The sequence below is a fragment of the Apis cerana genome, linkage group LG12 (genome assembly GCF_029169275.1).
Source record: "Apis cerana isolate GH-2021 linkage group LG12, AcerK_1.0, whole genome shotgun sequence".
Taxonomy (NCBI): Eukaryota; Metazoa; Arthropoda; class Insecta; order Hymenoptera; family Apidae; genus Apis; species Apis cerana.
In genome coordinates, this window is record NC_083863.1 from 6,173,712 (window position 1) to 6,192,858 (window position 19,147).

The 19,147-nt window shown below is 38.8% G+C and overlaps 1 long non-coding RNA gene across 2 annotated transcripts; it reads right to left on the reverse strand.

Moving 5' to 3' along the window:
• Positions 1 to 1,617: 1,617 nt before the first annotated feature.
• On the reverse strand, positions 1,618 to 19,138 carry LOC114576991 (uncharacterized). 2 transcript variants are annotated; one of them, XR_009832119.1, is made up of 8 exons: positions 13,870 to 19,138; positions 13,177 to 13,793; positions 12,460 to 12,864; positions 9,933 to 12,382; positions 7,691 to 9,836; positions 6,545 to 6,693; positions 5,484 to 6,462; positions 1,618 to 5,405 (listed from the first exon to the last, which is right to left on the reverse strand). It is a non-coding gene; the product is annotated as an uncharacterized LOC114576991 (long non-coding RNA). The 2 variants fall into 2 exon arrangements; XR_003696647.2 differs by having other exon boundaries at positions 6,545 to 7,618.
• Between the last annotated feature and the right edge of the window lie 9 nt (positions 19,139 to 19,147).

Here is a 19,147-nt window from a genome sequence, read left to right on the forward strand (position 1 = left end):
AGCTGACCGAAAATCGCGGCTTCGATTCTGTTTCCCCAATTTGCCGGGCAAATGGACCGTGTTAATCAAGCGTCGGGCCACGCGTGACCACACGGTTCGAAAAAGGATCTTGGTTAAGCTCGATCGATTTTAAGATTTTGCGAGTCCCTTTCTCTTCGAGTATTTTCCTTTCCTTTCTCTTTTTTTTTTTCCTTCTCCTCTCTTTTCTTCGATCCGTTCAAATTCTATCTCTCTAGGTGGAGAAAGAGAGAAAGAGAGAGAAAGAGAGAGAGAGAATCGCGATTCCGTCGCGTTTATCCCAATTTATATGCCGACCGTGAGCCTCGAGTTGAATGCCACGCAAAAACATCCCTCTCTCGTTCGCTTGTTAGGAAAGTCCCTTTCTTTGTTCGCCGGATCGACGTGTCCACGCCCACTCGATTAAGAAGGGTATATCGCGATCGATCGCGATAATTAAACCCCTATGTCAATCGCCTCCCTTTTTTCCTCTTTCTCTCTCTCTCTCTCTCTTCTTTCTCCTCCTTTGATACCGATACTTTATCGCGATACAACGCGTATCGATTGGAAATCACATAGGTTACATATTATTACTACTTTCCTTCGTTAAAGAGAGTAAACGAATCGTTTCGAATATTCTTTTGGAAGTTATTTCCTGTTGCATCGTACTTTTCTTTATATAAAAGGTCGAGTCGTTTAATAATTTTGAAAATTTAAAGGATATTTCTTAAGGAATAAAGATCTTCAGTATTTTGAATATTCGTTCATCCGTGTGAACCGTCGAGTTATATTGATTTTCTTTTCAAAATATAGGAGAATATCGCTGAAACATTTCGTCGCGTGAAGAACAGATTATAGAATGAGTTATTAAATGATGAAAAATATTTCTGTCCCTTTAATATCCCTTTCATATCCTTGTTAATAGAAATATAATCGATCCTTTACCGATTTTAATTAATAAAGGAAGAGAAGATTGTTCGAAATCTTGTTATCAAATTTGTTAAACGAATCCGTTTATCACGCCCGCGTCGGGGCAAATCACACTTTAATAAAATTAACAGACATTATAAATCCACGTTACCTCTTTTAATTTATGATTTCGTGCAATCGTGCTCATCGATCGAACGGCGTCAAACGTCGAAGCAATCGCGGCTCGAGGATTTCGTGATGGCGATTGACAGAGGGAGACGCGTTAAGAATGGCTCGCAATTGGCGCAGAAATTGTTGGACGTCAATCGTGGGAAGGATTTCCTTAGCGCGGCTTGGTAATTTCCCTAAGGCATCGGCTGATCAAATACACGGTTCGATATTTCTGCTAGAGTTGGCGTTGGATGTTGCATTGAAAGGAGCAGAAACGATCTTTACGAGCGCGGAACTTGCGGATTTCATTGATACGATTGCGCGTATTGGATTTCGATTTTCGCCGTAAGTCTTTGAATATTAAATCATCCTAAATATCCTGCAATTTCAGAGAAGAATTCTTGAATTTTTCAATTTGCCATTTCTTCATACTCCTTCGCCAGTATTCTTGGATCCATTTTGTACAAATTAATATGCATTAATAATTAAGATTGAGGTAATTCTGTAAAGGTAATAATATGTTTATTTATTTCCCGTTCGAATAACTATCTATTTATTACATTTTTCTGTAATAATTATAAAAATAAATCATGAAACCAATTTTAACCAATGTTAAATTCCAACGATTATTCCTTTTTAATTTATATACATAAAAATAGAATGCTAAAAAGGAAAGACGATTGAAACAGCAGTGTGTTCAGCGCATAGATACACGTAGTATAGACAGGAGAATGAATTTCGTACCGGATCCCGCGGCTACACTTTCGCTCTAAACGAACACGACTTCGGGCGCGGCACTAAATCTCTTTGGCAATCACTGAAAGTGGAAAGAGAAAAATTGCGGCTAGCTCGGATTTCTGGGTTTAAAGGTAATTGATTTCTTGTATTTTTACAGTTCGAACAGCCGGTTTATTAACCCCAACTGTAAAATCGCAACTATCGTGTTCCCGTGATAAAAATCAAAATTACAAAACTTTAATCTTCTCTGAATTTATCACATTTTCTTAAGGGTGATCCTCCAGGGAAATTCCCCTTTGGTACAAAATAAGAAATCTCTCTCCCCTTTTGAAATAGCCGAGGTACATCTTCGAGACTTCGCTGAGGATCAATTATAAATTATAAAAGTGATCGACCTAAATTTCGATCGAGAGAACATTTGACAAGATATAAGTGAATTTTCCAATAAAATATTTCCCTCGAAATTGACGTATATTCGCGTAATACACATACATACTCTCTGTCTCTCTCTCTCTTTCTCTCTCCCCCGATCTGGCACCGACTCAGACGGCTTTAACCAGATTTCCAAATCGAGGAAGCTAGGTGATCGCATCGACCCTCCCGTGCCTGTTTGCCAGTGATTCGACTTATCGAGGGGTTCACGGTGGATTCTGGATGCTGGAAAGGGGTGAGATCGCGCAAACGAATCGTCGTGGGATCGCTTTGACGCCGCGATACAATTTGTCGGATGTTTAATGCACAATGGGCCGGTGAAAAATGCAGCGTGTCGACTGATCGATCGAGAGGGACCCTGGTCTCGAATGCAAAATGTGAGCCAGGGTTCACACCCCCGTTATTTAATTTTTCATTCCATCATTTTCACGTTCCATCCATTTTTTTTTTTTTTTTTTTTACTCAGATTATTATTCAGCGTTTACACTCTTTCGAAATTACCTGGTTTAATAGAAACGTATGGGACGCTCTTCAACAGAGTTAATCAGAAGATAGACGATAGAAAAGTTTGCAAATTAACTTAAACAGTAAGCATTAGGATTGTTGGACCGGAAGATGAAGAAGATACGCGAGCAGGCAGCGTAATGAAGATTGGTACAAGTTGGACTTTAATATTTGAGGACACGTTCAAGTTAGCTTAGAGTCCTCGTCTCCTCTCCGTGTTCCTTCTCTTAATTTTGCTTTATTAAACCGCGGCCACAACTCCTTCTAATTACATTATAAACATCACCACCATTTGTTTGCATTGGATCATCCGATTTTCGTTTTCTTCGTGGGGACGAAGTTTGCTCCGTTAAATCGTTCTCCAAGCGAATTCGTGCTTATAATTATTTCCATCCTTTTAAGACAACGTATCCAACAATTATTTATATATATGCATAAAATTCTGAAAATTTTCAACGCGAATATATCCCCAACACCGAGCACTGAAAAATTATTAAAGATTCATCGTGACAATATTATTTATAACCTTCCTATTTATTCCTATTTATAATCTTCCATATGATCCCGTCTCAAAAAAAAAGTGAATTATTATATCTATCTACCCTTGTGAAAAATCCTTACTCATATCATAGAGCACAATTTCAGATTATATTACTCCGTATAAAATTTCTCTTCTTCTCGAAAAACTTCCCACTGATCGAAACGGACGAAACTGGCACACTTGGAAACCGAGTGTCGACGACGAATGAAACGCTTTCGGAAACGACCGCACCCCATTTTCCACCAGTTGACCCTCCAGCTCGGCGAGGGACCTCGCATCATGATCGAGTTATTATCTGAATGTAAGCGGGCTTCCGCGAAAGAGTTGATAAGCCGCGCAGCGATCATTTATTTTTCATTGCACGCATCGCTACGGTTTCGGTCGTCCTCTCTTCTTCTCTGTCATCCGTTTGATTAAAGTCTTCATATTTCACGAACCTGTTCCGGACCACGCACACGCACACACACGCTCGAGCGTGCTCGAGGATGCGAAGGGTGGGATGCTCGCGCCCATTCCATCGTAGGCCTCGGCGGCTGCGACCCAACGAATGGAAAAGAAAGGGGGAGAGGCAGTTCGGTATCAATGGTAATGGCTGTCCGAGCGGACTTATTTAGGAGCGCATACGAAATTATGCACGAGCCGAAAGAGATAAAGAGAATAAAGGGAGGAGGAAGGGGTTGGGCCGACAGAGAAAAAGGAACAATAGGCGGGCGCTGGCTGGGCCACGATTTGACAGATGTCAAGACAAAGTGAGCAGGGAGAGAGAAAGAGAGAGAGAGGTTGGTTAGCCTGCAGCCAGGAAAGGGGTGCTCGATATCAGACCGTGTGTTACATTTAAATGATTGATGAACGCGCTCAATGAGAATCACAGCTGGGTCACACACATATCTTCCCGCGGTCGAGTGCCAGGACCACCGAGTCTAATCCGGGGCCTGGAAACGCGACATGATGTAGATGTCTCGGTACACGCGCCTTACTGATTATGCACCGTGTCTCCGATCGAACACCAGCCGACAGAAACTTCAATATTCCTTAACGGGATGGATGCTAGAGTTTCATTTATTTCTTCGTTTCGTTTCGTTCGATAGAATTACGGATTTTTGGATCTTTCTCTTTATATCGAATGTCCATTTCTTTTAATATTTCATTATTATTTATACGTTAGATAGATATATCGGCGGGACTGAAATTATGACTGGTGACTTGCGAATCGAGTTCGTTACGAGCGATTAGTCCTTCTTGATAGAAATTAGAAATAGTAATGTTGCTAATTGTTACTAAATAAGATCAATATTCGTGTGTCTTGATAAAAAGAAACGAAGAGAAGCAACTTATTTTATGATACATGATGCGATAAAATCCTAGTAATTTTTCGAAATTTAATATTTTTTTTTTTATTCGAATCTCGAATACAAGCTTCACATTTCACGAAACCAACGAGTAACGCGATAAAAAATGGTGTAAAACGATAGCGGCGGCCAGTTGATGGTCGCCAAGCCCGAATCAGAACGGGCACGAGATCATAGAGCAATTTGGTGTACTGGCGTGACGCATGATTGATCTGCAAGGACGATAAACATTGCTGAACCACGAAATGACGTATACTCGCGTATTAATATCGGTGATGGAGGAAGGTGGCCAGCTGTGCAACCACGGGTGGTTCGTTCACGTAAATGACGCGACGCTCATTTGTCTTTGAGGATGGATTCACGATTCAAATAGAGACAACGGTTCTAATCAATCTCTTGGTAAAACGCGTGCGTGCCTATCTGCGATCGCGCGCTCGTACGACGATGCACCCGGCTATATGGTGGAATTGTGTCCCTCTCCCAACTCGTTCTCTTTCCTATATTCTCCATTTCCGTTACGGATCTTTCGCCTGCTAAAACTAACCTGGAACGCGGATTGAATTCTCTTCTCGATCGCCATTCACGGAATTCCATCCATTTTGCTATTAACTCGTTCACGCGTCCAAATTTCGAGTGATATTTTACTTAATATCGAGAAATTTATTTAAATAAACTGAGCATTTTTATCCTGTTAAAATATATTTAAATTGTATTATGCAAAATATAAATCGTGTCTATGTTGACCATAACCGTTCGTACGAAACCTGGAACATTCATATAAGAATCGTGAGGAGAAATTAAAAATTTTGTCGTCAAAAAGCATTCAGGAAACTCGTACATACCATGGAAGTCACTTTTTGATTCATCTCGATATCTCAATCCATTGTCGAGATATCAGAGCTCCAAGTGTTCATTGCGCTTGAGACAATGTATTGATTATAAATAGGTCCGTGACTCGCTGACCTATATATTTTTCTAGGAATCGCGTGCCATGTTCTTCCAAGAATCTCTCTTGTCGCTTGTTTGGAGTTTGGCATAGGTCAGTGAGACGAGGTGTCAACGATAAGGACGGAGATATTAAACGATTAAAAATTATCCCTTTCTTTGCACGGTGATATCTCGGGAACGGAAAGTCGTATCGTGATAAATCGAAAAGCATTTTAAAAGGGAAGATTTCGCGCTTCTAATGACTTTTCATTCGTTCATCAAAAGTAATTATCTTCGGAGTTGTAGCGGTTCAAATTTTTCCTAATTTTAATAAGGAATTTTAAACGAGTTTTATGGGTTCCATAATTGTATGGAAATCCGTAGTCTAATTATTAAAATACATGAATTTAAAAGTCCAAAAGTGTACAGAAGATGTATACATAATGCAGGGGGAGATGAAGAGATTATGTAGAGATTAAAAGGACGTTTTTAAAATTGATTTAAAAATGGGCGATATATTGATACATTACGCTCGAATAAAGAATTGTTGTTGATTGATTCTGAATTTTTTTTTTTTTTAATAGAATAATCATTGCTGATTCGTTGAAAAATTTTATTCTATTTATCGTCGATCGATAAATATTTGTCATTTCCAAATAAGACTATAATCTCGTTTTCCTACATTCGAAGAGATCCACGTAACATAACTGCTGTCACAACAGCGCATCAATTTGATAACAATAATGACATTTTGATCGTCCAGTTCCAAGTATCGCACCCCATTTTTATTCCACATAGTAATCATCGTTCTATTTCTCTCTTTTTATGCTCGATATTTATCACGCATCGTTATAACAGCGGTACGAAAATATATTGGAGCGATGGATTCGTTATCTGAAATTTAAAAAAAGATGTCCTTAATTTAATTGTCGATTGATCGCCATCGATACTTGAACATCTTCAAATATCCTAATACCTATATCTCGAATATTTTTAATTCCCCTCCACATCCTTCTTTTCTTTATATTTTGCATCAAGGGATATCGAAGAAAGCGCACCGATTAATCTTTTGATTAATCCGATAGATATCATTCGATTCGAACGGTTGAACAGCCTCGTAACCAACTGTAAATATATAACCATTTACAGTCAACCTTTTAGGACCTTTTAATAGACTCTAACTTTCAAAAGAGATTAGCGAAACAAGAGAGGCGGGTGGACCCCAAGAGGGTACTCTTAAACGTCAAGCTCGTTAAGCGAAAACACAAAGCTCGATTATAGGCTGGTGGGTGAATCAAAGCGGCATTACCCACGTACACAATCGGATTGTCATGCCTTGACGATTCGAAAGAGGCCCGCACGACGAGGCCTCCGCGACTACTGCCAGTTCGAACCGTCGCAAATCAGTCGTTATCGATAACGATAACGACATTCGTGACGGTGATGCACATCCGGCCATCCGCCAGCCAATTGTTCCCCGAACGACGCAATCTTGTCCCTCGGTAAGAGAGAGAGAGTGTGTGTGTGCGTATACCGCGATACCGATTACTATGATCAACCCGGAACGAGGCGTGCACCGGCCCATGAAATTCAGACGGAATGATTTCAATTATCCAAATGAACATCTATATTAAGCTCGGCCCTTGGATCGCCATCTTGGAACGCATCTCGAAACCCTATCAAAGATATTGGAAGCTCTACGTAGGTTCCCTTCTCCCCGAGGGGGGGAAGGAGAGATCCCTCCTGAGCCGTTTCTCAATGAACACGCCGATGAGACTTTTCACTCGACTTGCCAGGAGTTTAATTCTGCAAGGTGGAAGAGCTCCGGGAGAAAGGAACCGAAATGGAACAGGATGAGGAGGGGCCATCGATGTCTTCCAAAGAGGAGAACATTGAAAATCTTCCATTCTTCGGCGAAGCCCACCGTGAGTCCGCTTCTCTCTTTCTCTTTCTCCTTGTAATGGACACATACGGGTACACACCGGTTGTTCCCGCGTGTAGCAGAAATGAACAGAGGAGAATCACAGGGGAAAGGGCTCTCTCTCTCCCTCTACCAACAAAAAGTTAATTACGGAATCATCCCGAAGAAAAGAAACCGCACCCGCAGATCCCTTTCTTATACCTTCCATCTTTCCACATTGGTCCGCTCTTCCTTTTTCTCGCGTCCAAATATCGGTTCCTTTTCCCCGAATTCGATGCCAATTCCATTCCACCCCGGGCTAATAATGTGGCTTCTTGTCCCTTTCCCGCGTACGGAATGCAAATTATTCCACGATGAATTGCCCCACCCCGGATCGTGATCGAACTACCGTTTCGTTGTGATGCAACGAGTATACACGCCAAACAACACCTGCGATAATTCGGATGCGTGAATTACGAGGAAGGTGAATAATAATGAAGATGAAAGAACAGAATGTTAAAATCTTTCATCCTGATTCGTTCTGTTCGTACAATCTCATTGATCATTGTCCTCTACAATATTTTACTTATTTTATTACATTACGAATTATCGAATTTAGATTGGTATGGATTGTTTCAACGCCGTTTTAAAGTAAAACGAATAACGAGCGAAAAAGTTTTAAAATGACTAAGATTTTCTTTAAACCTAAACCAATCGCTAGACCAATTACTGTGCACGGTATTAACAGTAAGGCAAGAGGTGAATCAAGTTTGGATCATGCGGATCAGGTTGGAGGAGGGGATTATTTCCTCGTTGCTCTGCACGAGGACGGTGTTTATTTCGGTTGGCACAATAAACAGTTGCGCGACGAGGTAAGCCATATTGCGCAACGCGTACACATGGGCATCTGCCTGTCGGATAGATCCGGAGAATCGGTTTCTAGAACAGGATCACGGTGTTTGTAAAACGATCGGTCCTCTGTGTTGGCCGCTGCATCATCGGTAACATCGTTATCGTTATCGGATTAATTGCTCCACCCGAAGTTCTGCCGCGGTTAACCGTTTCGGTGGTGAATTACAAGAAAACCGAGTTCATTGGTCGCGGTCGCGCACAAACTCCCCGTTTCATTTATTTACGACGACGCAAGTTGCACAGAGAGAGACTTAAATTTCTTCACAGATGATTTGTGATTTCCGATTGTGTGTCCCCGAAAATTCTTCTTCTAACTTCGAGATCTCTTTTTTCTCTCCTCTTTAACATTTTTTTCAATAATTCCTCTCGTCTACAAATAAAAATTGAATTTTTCGAGGATAGAATTATAATAAGATATATTGTTGTAGTATTATTTTCAATACGACGTAACTTCTTGATGATAATTCATTAGTTGTTGCGAATATATTTTTGCTCGTTGAAAGAAACGAATTTAAACGAGGATTATTATTATTATTTTATTTTAAAGTTAGACGAACCGTATTCTTCGTAGCAATTATTAAATTTTATAGATTTAATTCTGCAATTCATAAATTCAATATTATGTAATATTATTCAGCTCTTACGAATACATACAGCCGCTTGAATAGCATTTCTAGATTTCACAGAATGTAGAAACTCATGAACCGTAGCTTGCTTGTATCGAGTTCTATAGGGTTTAAATTCGTCGGATTCCGATTCCGTGTATTCATGATTGTCTACATCGAGTTCCTCAATTTTAGGACTGTATTTATCGAAGCATAGATACCTCCGTACATTGTGCTCCATACATTTGCATTTATGCATGTTCCAAAGATCTTTCTATTTCAATAGCTATGTCGGTATATCGATCTCTCTCTCTCTCTCTCTCTCTATGTATATATATATATATACATGTATACATTTGCATTATTAAAATTCTTAATTCTTAAATTAAATTTGTAAAAACAGTGAAATCGCATAAAGCTTTGACAGGTTCAGGAAAAAGTAATATCTCGTTTGAACGATCAAAAAACGAAGCACGGCGAATTTCATTAATTAACAGGAGAACTTTGATATTGAAAACCGAAACTTCGGTATTGGTTGATAAAATTAGCGTCCGGTGAATGAGCCGCCAATTTCAATGAATCTATAGTTCAATCGCTAATAAACGTTTCAAATACATTACATAATCCGCGTTCCCCTTTCCACATCATCCAACGCTGCCTTTCTACACCATACAATTTTATATTTTCACGCAAAATTAAAGTAGGCATTGGTTTGACGAATATACTAATTACAACGTAAACGAGACGAAATCCGATACGTTAATGACGCGATAATAATAATAAATGCGAAACGATTCGCTGCAAGATTTTAACATCCCAGAAATAATCGAAATCGATGTATTCACTGCAAACTGAAACAAAAAGTATAATTTCGCTCGATATATTTCATTTACAAAAAGCGTCAACAATATTGAAATTCATATAATATATTTATATATAATACTTACATAAATTACTTTTCAGATCGATTCAATATTCATCATAAATCCTCGAAGCCATTTCAAATTCCTCGATTAAGGACATATTAATTGACAAATGATATTTCCATCTTCAAAACAAAACTTTGAATCGTATATATAAACCTCTTGGTCAATTCGTGTACAAGTCCACGAATTAATTGAAATCACCGCGAGGGAAGCGCGAAAGCTACTATATTCGACTACTGTATTATGTATTACGAGTATTCTCTTTTAGAGCGGGTTTCCGGCTGCACTTTCTATAACGAAGCTGATTTATATCGCCGTATTCATCGTAGTAGACCGGACGAATCCTGCTTAAACTTCAGGCTTTGTCTGACGCTTAAAGGGGATGGAGAGGGGCTTTAATTCATCCCTGCGTTGCGCCACTCGAGTATACGATAATTCAAGAACAGCCGGTTGCTATTAATTTCATCGAATTCCCTCGATATCCCTGAACTGGAATCTTGAATGGAACGACTTTGCCAAGAATTCCTTCTCGCGGACAATGCCTCTTCATTTTCTTTTTTTCTTTTTCTTTTTATTTTTTTTTCACCCCTTTCTTTCTTTTCTTTCACAGATCGTGGGACGTTTGAAGACGGATCTAGACTTTTGCAATTTTGGATGTGCATTAACGATGATTCGATCACGGTGAAAAGCGAACGATGAAGTATTTGCAAAGTATTTTTTATTTTTGCTTTTCGAAATTTCGTGGAATAACGAATCTCTGGATGTTCTATTTATTTATCTTTCTCAATTTTGCCGTACACCAGTTGTTTCTAATTCGTTTGTTAATCTGAGGACTTTTGTGCAAGTGAAATATTTATAACAAATTCCTTCTCTTCAATTGGAAGATAATCTGTAATTAAATTAGAGATTAATTCTACTTTGTTTGCTTAATTAATAATTTGGATAAAAACTCGTGTGCGATCCACGATGCAAAGTACGAAATGGTGAACATTCGACTTAAGACAACGCGTAAATTTCGTCGATGAGAGAACCGAGGCCCGTTCGATTTCACGTTGGAAAAGCGAATGGGACGTTGCATCGTATTAATAGTAATGTCGCATGAACGTCATGGGGGTAGCGTTGCGGTTTACATTCACTCGGCTAACCCCTAACCATTACGCGTGACGTAACCTAACATCCTATTATTGTTATACGTAGAGATGCACAGAGTGGTACACGATTATGCATATAACCGTGCACGGTCTCCCTTATTGACGGACAATTACTGTTTATCGTTTGCAAACGCCGCTATCTTAATCAATTTCTCTGTTACCCAACCGTTTGCTCGTCCTCCATCTTCTATAGGATATAAGAACAGAAGCGAATGGAAATGAATTTACAACTTCTTTACGTCATCCTACTTTCTTCTTATAGAAGAAATCTTTTACGACTTTTCGTTTCGTCGAAATAAAATTATAAATTTCATTCTCAACTTCCTTTTGGATGAAAAAGAGGAAACCCGTTGAAACACCTCGACACCAGCAACGACGATTGTTCAGATGATGAGCTGAAACTGTTCAATGCAAGGTGAACAATAACTCCGCGTAAAAGGTGGATGCGCCACGTTGACGATTCGACGACACGGCGGAAAGGCGAGGAGGAAGACAGAGCGGAGATAGGTGGTTCATATCAATAGTACACGTCGAGTGGACGCCGCGGGGCGGTATTGCGGTTTACATTCACTGGCAACCCCTTCCCACCGCGCGTAACGTAACGTAACGTTCTGTTCTGTATGTTCAACGAGCCGGAAGATCCATATCTCACTTGAGGGGTAGCTCTTAGAGAGGACACGTATACATGCAGGCGCGAGTGCATGCTCGCGACCAACGCTTACTGCAACCGTGTGTTCGTGCGTGGCACGAGCTCACCACCCCTTGTGCCAACATTCGTGGCCCCCGTATACCTCTTCACAAGTGTGCATGCGCACGCAGATTCACGCACCTTGTCGCTCGTGTTAACTCGTATGTCGCGCGTAACCTCGTCGCTCTTCTCGACTTCTTCTTTCCTCTCTCTTTCTTATTTTTCTTCTTTCTCTTTTTCTTTTTCTCTTTTTTTTTGCTTTGATTTTTTTCCCCCTTTTCTCTTGATTTATCTCCTTTTCCACATCGTTCTATCTCTTCTCCATGTTTACAAGCCTTTTCTTTTTACGATGCGGAATCTCGTCTTTTTTTTTTATCCTTCCTTTATCTTTTTGCCACCCTTTTCTATCTCTTTTTATTTTCGTTAGCTCCCTCCTTTTCTTTCTAAACGACCTCTCCTCCACATCGTTCTTTCTCTTTGCCACCTTCCCTTTTACGATACGGATCTCGTCTTCTTTAACTTGCTCCACTCTTTCTTCATTCCATCCCCTTTTTTCCCTTATTTTTCTTTTTCTCGTTTCGTCCCTCTTCCTTCCAGTTATTCCCTTGCTTTTCACCCGTTCCTTTTGCATACTGGAACACAGTGGAAAATTTGTTCCTTCGGAGAATGGTGAAGAATTACGTTATTTCTTTATAATGCGCATACTCACCGGAAGCCATCGCGATCTCGTTTCGATTCTCGTTTCCGCGTTATCGAAGGGAAGAAGTATTTTCACGGTTGCGGAACAGCGGATTTGAAGGAAGAAAAAGGAGAGGTGGCCCGTGGAAATCTTCTCGGGGCGAAAATCACGCGCCGCTATAAATTCACCGTTAAAACGGAATCGTTCCGGCACGTTTTAGTTCCTCCTTTGTCTCTGTCGGATGTTTACAGGCGCGGCTGCTCCCGACCGAGGCAGAGAGTACGAGTGAAATAAGATTGGGCTTATGGGGTGACATGTTTTCCCAATTCGCCAACCTATGCCTAGTGGATTTTCCTGTCGGCGATGTCCAACTTCTTGCGCCCGTGTCCCCGATTTTTCTTTCATCCTCCTCGCGTTCCCCTTTCTTCCCGACATCTTTAAAAGCATAGAATATTCTATCAGATAATTGTATGTAATTTATTCCATTCGAATTGGCTGGAAAATCCCTACAATCTTCGCAAAAATATTACTCTCTTTGTACAATTCAAATAAGTTTTAATAAATTCGATTTATCAGTAATGATTCGATCTTTTCGATGAAAAAGAGATCTCTCTCTCTCTCTTAGGATTATTTCTATATAAGAGAAACGATATATGCCCCGGGTATTGAGTATATGCCCCGTATATCTATATTTTTCATACGAAAGAATGACCATTGTCTGGCAATCACACGCCCGATTACGCTTACCAGTAAAGAGAAACTGCCTCATTTTTCCACTTCACGCCGTACCCGCGTTTTCAAGCGCGGCGAACGGAACGATCTCCGTTTGTATTACCACGTTTGATCGAGTGTCCCCATTCCGATGGACAAAGGGCACAAAGGCCAATAACTCAAAAACGCCCGCCTACGAATTAGGCGCACGCGATTCCATTTCTATCCTCGCCAGACACCAATTATTAATCAACGCACGCGGTAGATCGAGTCCAGGTGGTTGGACTCTTGGCTTCGCAGGTGCTATTACCATCTGATTAGATCAGATCGAAAACAGCAGAAGAGAATTCGTCGGACCCGAGCAGGAATTTTTCGACCAATGGACGGATCGCGTCCAACAGGGAAGATTAACCCTTCATCAGCAATCTGGATCTATTCAAGGCATGCATCTTCTCACACTTTCAAAGTTTCCTCGTTTATCAATTATTCACTGAATGAAAAGAAAATATTAGGCGATATTTTGGAGATGTTGAATAATTTTTTAGACAACATTTTTCCAAAAGAAATCCTTTCTGGACTTGAACGGACTCAATTTATTCATCTGCTTAGCAAGTACTTATTTGAGACAAGGTGCACATATTCGTATAAAATATCTGAAAAATTATTATACAATTAATTCTACACAGCCCTACACAATAGAAAAATAGAAAAATACTTGCTCATACTTACTACTTTTCTTCATATTATTTTCTTGCATTGTAAGATACAATTCTATACACGTGTACCATCTTCGTACAAACTTGATATCATCCCTTGGATTAAATCAAATTGAAGGAACAAAGAGAGGAGAAGGAGCTCCGTGGAAGATGGTGGGTTCGAGCGTTAATGCTCGATCATTTCTTCACGAGCACGAAGGAGGGATATTTTCGCGGTGCCCTTTTCTTCCAAACGAAACGAGACCGCCTGTGCTAGGGAGCATCCGCGAATCGCGACAACACAATGGGATCGTATTTCAATGGCACCCTTTCAACTTCCGTTAAAAAACGAGTCAATGTACATTTTTAAACGGACGGGCATCGGGGCGATTCTTTTTTTCCTCTTTTCAAAACCCGACCCGCCTCAGTCGATACGAGGTAACTCGTTCGAAGTAACCCGGTTGATGAACCCGACGAGAATCATTGAAATCATTTTCAACATGAATTATCTTGCTCTGTCTCTTGTTTGTACGAAAACCTTGTATACAAATCTTGGTATAAAGTGAAACTGACACGAGATCGAATCATTGCTATATTTTAATTTTAATTTTCGAAAGGATTTTAACAGAGGATAAAGCTCTCGATTCTGTGCTGCGTTTCGCTGGAAGATTGATCAATCCTGTTCATAGCGATTTTCAATTACCGGTGTAATGAATTCCCCTTTTTGTGAGATGGCCGTGTCACGATTCCCCTTCCCCCTGCAAGGAAAATTGCGTTAATCGCGAGTGAAAATGGCATTATTAGATCGATCGATTTAACGAGTATCTAAAAATATTCGTCAATCGTGGATACGATTGCCCACGAATGTTATTTTTTTTTTTTTTCGTAAAATGATTTCAATCTGTAGAAACGAAATGTTTATGTAAATTTCATATTTCATATTTTATTTAGATTTTAATTACGAAGTAAACGGTAAACGATATATAAAAAAAAATTTATTTCCAATTTATTTATTCAACTCTTTGCCGACTATTATTTTATACTATTTATATACATACATATATTTGTTTAAGTTTTAATATCATTCTCAATATTTAAATAAAACTCCATCGAAATGATCGATACTCGCCTAAGTCGGATCGCAAAAATTAGTTTTTCAATTTTAACTTTCAATTTTTATAAATATTTCCTCCTATATTTTCGACAAATGTATATTTAATCGTAACGATCCATACCTTCTTTCCTCAATCACAATTCCTGACAAACTCCTTGCTCCATTAGAAATTAGGTCTTAGAAATCACGTTTCTTTCAAACTTTTTAATAAATTCGATGTCTTTCTTTTTTTCTTTCTTACAACTTACTCACTTTACCTGCAAAACGATAAAAGAAAAAAAGAAAGAGATGTAAGCCAGGGGACCAGACGAGCAAAGAAAGTATTCGTCTCGCGTTCGATAAAAATTCAACACGGTAATTAAAATGATATACAATGATCCGGTGGATGAAATATGTTGAAGACACGTGCACGTCATTCTCTAACGATCGCTGTTATGCCCGCGAGGCGCCAAAGGGGTGCACTACGCTCTGATCGGCGAATTTTCAAGCGTCATCAGCCAGGCCCGAGTCGCCGCCTTTAATTGATGCCCTTCATTTTTTTCCTGCTTTTGTCTAGGGCCGAAGATTTATGGACAGCTGGCCAGACGAAGAGGGGAGGGAGAAGAGGGATGAGGGGGGCAGGAAAGGCCGACACAGTCGGTTTCTTTGAGCGCGATTCTCAGCGGGGGATCTCCTTTCTGGCACCAACAAAACCACCGACGCCTCGCAGCACCTTTTTCATCCCCGATCATCTTGTTCGCTCGTCTCGGCCGCGTCCTCGCTGTGTCTCTGATAATTCTCTCTTTCTCTTTCTCTCTCTCTCAACCGCCATATGCTCTCGCGACTGGCTGAAGAAACGTTGGAGTCGATGTCCAACGATGACAGCTGGGTGTGCGTCCATGTGGTTGATTTTCCTTCGTAATGATCTCGTTCGATCTTTCCGCGTAGAATTTTTGAATTTTTCCTTCCTCTTTGCTTTTTCATCTTTCGGTTTAGGGTAAAATAAACGACGATGAAATGATTAAGGAATGTCTTAAATTTGATCGAATGTAGATCTTGTGTTATATAATAGGTGTGATTTAATTATATATATATTTTCAATTATCTTGGATTCTGGAAAAAGGATATTTACATTGGAATTTTAATAATATTTTAATAATTTTTACAATTTTAAGCTTTTACAGTGAAGTTACAATGAAAACAATTAATATTAAGGATGTGGCATAATAGTCTTTCGAAAATTTGATTGAACAGATACATATTTTATGTTACTTAATAGCTATTCATAATTCAAATATACAATTGATAGGAATATGAAGAAGAATTAGATATTTTTATAAAAAATTTTTAAATAACTTATAACGCCATCTCAAGTTATTGACATTTTGAAAATTTGTACGTTGAATTTTAATTTTGAAAGAATATTAATTAGAACCCATTTCTTTTTCTCAATTCCATTTCAAATTTACATAACCATTTTTTATCATTTCGATTGGATTATCTTCATTTTCTCGTATTAAATTTAAGCAAGACCTCTTTTACTAAATTGTCAATCACTGACAATTATTAATAAAATTATCCAAAAAACTTTTTTATTAAACTTACCAATCATCGAATCCTTAATAAATTTTCAACTTACTAATTACCTACGAAACTTTGAAACTTCCAAACTTTCTACAAAATTATTAAAAATTATCGAGAAATCTCTTCGTATATCACAAATATGTATACCCAAACCCAAAAATATATATCCAGATCCAAGGAATTAAAGTACTCGAGAGGACTATTTAACAATTCCTAGAAATCTCATATCGAACAATTTCTTCCTCGATCCAATAAAATTGAAAATTCAATCCAAAACTGGAGATAAGCAACGGATAATTTCACGAAGATATCGACGATTATTTCCTCGAATCGATAAAAACGATAAAAACGGGTCTCCAATTTACGCATATGCGGCGCGCATATTTTAAAAGCACGATTTCTCGTCGCGAGAAGGTATCGGCAAATGGGTTGGGGCTCGCGATAAAACGCATTAGCCGGGTTGATTATTTACAAATCGCGTACGCGGCGATTCGTTTCCGTGACCGATTTTTCGCGGCGACCATAAAAATTGAACGGTGTGCACCGCGCTATTCGTTAAAACCGAGCGCCCCGCTTTATGGCACCATTTGGCCGCCGCCCCTTTTTTATTCTCCGACAGCCAGAGGACTCGCGTTACTTAACGATCGCACCGGTAATTAATGACGAACTCGCGGGGTCTGGCCGCCAGTAATTAAATCGAATTTTGCGCGCGGAAATTCGAACGGGCAATCTCGGGCGACTAATTTATTCTTGGCCGAGAGGATGCGAGAGTGGAATGTTAAATAAGAATGTATAGGGTTGGCCTCGAAACGTATCTCGAAATTGCAGTTAGTTTGTCGAAGATTTTTTTTTTCTTTACCGATTTTTAATGGTAAACGAGGTAAATATGGTCGGGAAATTAAGGCAAGAGGCGCAATTCGTAAGAGGATCGAGGAATTTTCTTCTGGATTTGTTTACCGATGGCTCTGGATCGGTTCTGTTCCTTTATCGGCGTTCAATTTTATCAAGTTGTTTGATTTCTACGACTTTCGAAATCTTTGATCTTATGTTGAAAATTTAATTTGGAAAAACTGTTATCGTTATTTTAAATAATGTTATGTAACGTAGCGGGTCGCGAAAGCGGAGAGAAATTTATCTAACCTAAAAAAAAGTCTGATTTTAATGAAATATGTAGAACGTAATTTTTTTTTTTTTTTTTCTTTTTCGACTAGAAATTTCCTCGAGGACGTGAAATCGAAGTTTCGGTATTTTTTAGCGTTAGAACGCTAAATTATGGACATTTCGTAATTTAAAATTTTGCTTTATCTCGCTTCATTACAAAGTTATATTTAAAAAGCGAAAATCATACTGAAACTTTGAGCGTTGATTTCACCTTTTTAAAGTGATATTTCGGCGAAAGAAAATTGCTTCGTGTATAACCTATTATGCTGTACGCGTTCATAAAGTTTCATTAAAAGTGAAAAAGTGTTCGTTAACATTTCAAAAAATAAAAAACTTTTTAAATACTTTTACGAATCGTAGTAAAATTATTATTGATTAAGAAATACGTAAGGTTATCCACGTGATCGGTTAAAATACTGTGTAACATTTAACTGATAAAAAAAAAAAAAAGAATTTCTTACTCAACTTTCATCCTCTGAATGAATTTGCATAGAAGTTGAACGATAGAAAAAATTCAAATTTCTATCTTCTTCTTTTTTTTTTTTTCTATTACACAAAAGTTATCTCGATTTCTTCTTCAATCAAAGATCTTCGAATTATTCTCTTTTCAATCTTTTTCGCGATCGTCTTTCGTTCGACTCCCTTTCATTCCCTTCAAATTTCATTTTATCCTGTCGCAAATGGATAGAGTAGACTCTCGAACGATTCGAGATAAAAGCAAGCAATTTAATAAAATAAAACGATTATCGATTTACGTGGCGATGGATTTCAAAAAGATAACGCAAAACGAGGTGTTTAACTATTCCACCGGCGCGAAATCCGGCGCTAGATTCTTAAACGATCTCGGAGGTTGGAGGCTTAAAAGGAATTTCCTGTGATCCGTTATAAATTTACCACGTTCGACAGTGAAAGCTGGTTCGGTGCTTTGATAACGTTCGCGCAATCTCCATTAATCTGAAAGGCAAATAGCGGTCACTTCATCGATTCATTTTTCTCTTTTTCCTCTTTTCTCTCTCTCCTCTCTCTCTCTCTCTCTCTCTTTCTCTCTCCCCTTTTTTTTTCTTTTTTTTTTTTTAAAGTAAACGTTAATTTTACGAATGACGTTCTTGACCTCGAAAATCAAAAGCAAAAGTCAACTTGTCGAGCCTTTGAGTTTCGAAAGATGATTTATTGAAATGAAGCTGACATCGAAGAAAGGCAAACAAGCATGAGAATTTAAGAATACCGGAAAATAATTTATCACCGAGAAGTTTATTTTTGATCGTGGTTTATCTCGAGTGATGTTATTGATATAAAAAATATTCATTAGCCGAAGAGTGAATAAATCCTTGTAACACGGCTATTAATTTAATTTCTTTCTCGATTTATAAAAATATCTTATTCAAAATTTAATAATAACAATATGTACAATTTGATACGTATAAATCCTCGATATAACCTTTTATATCAAGTATTTTATAGCAAGTGAATATCT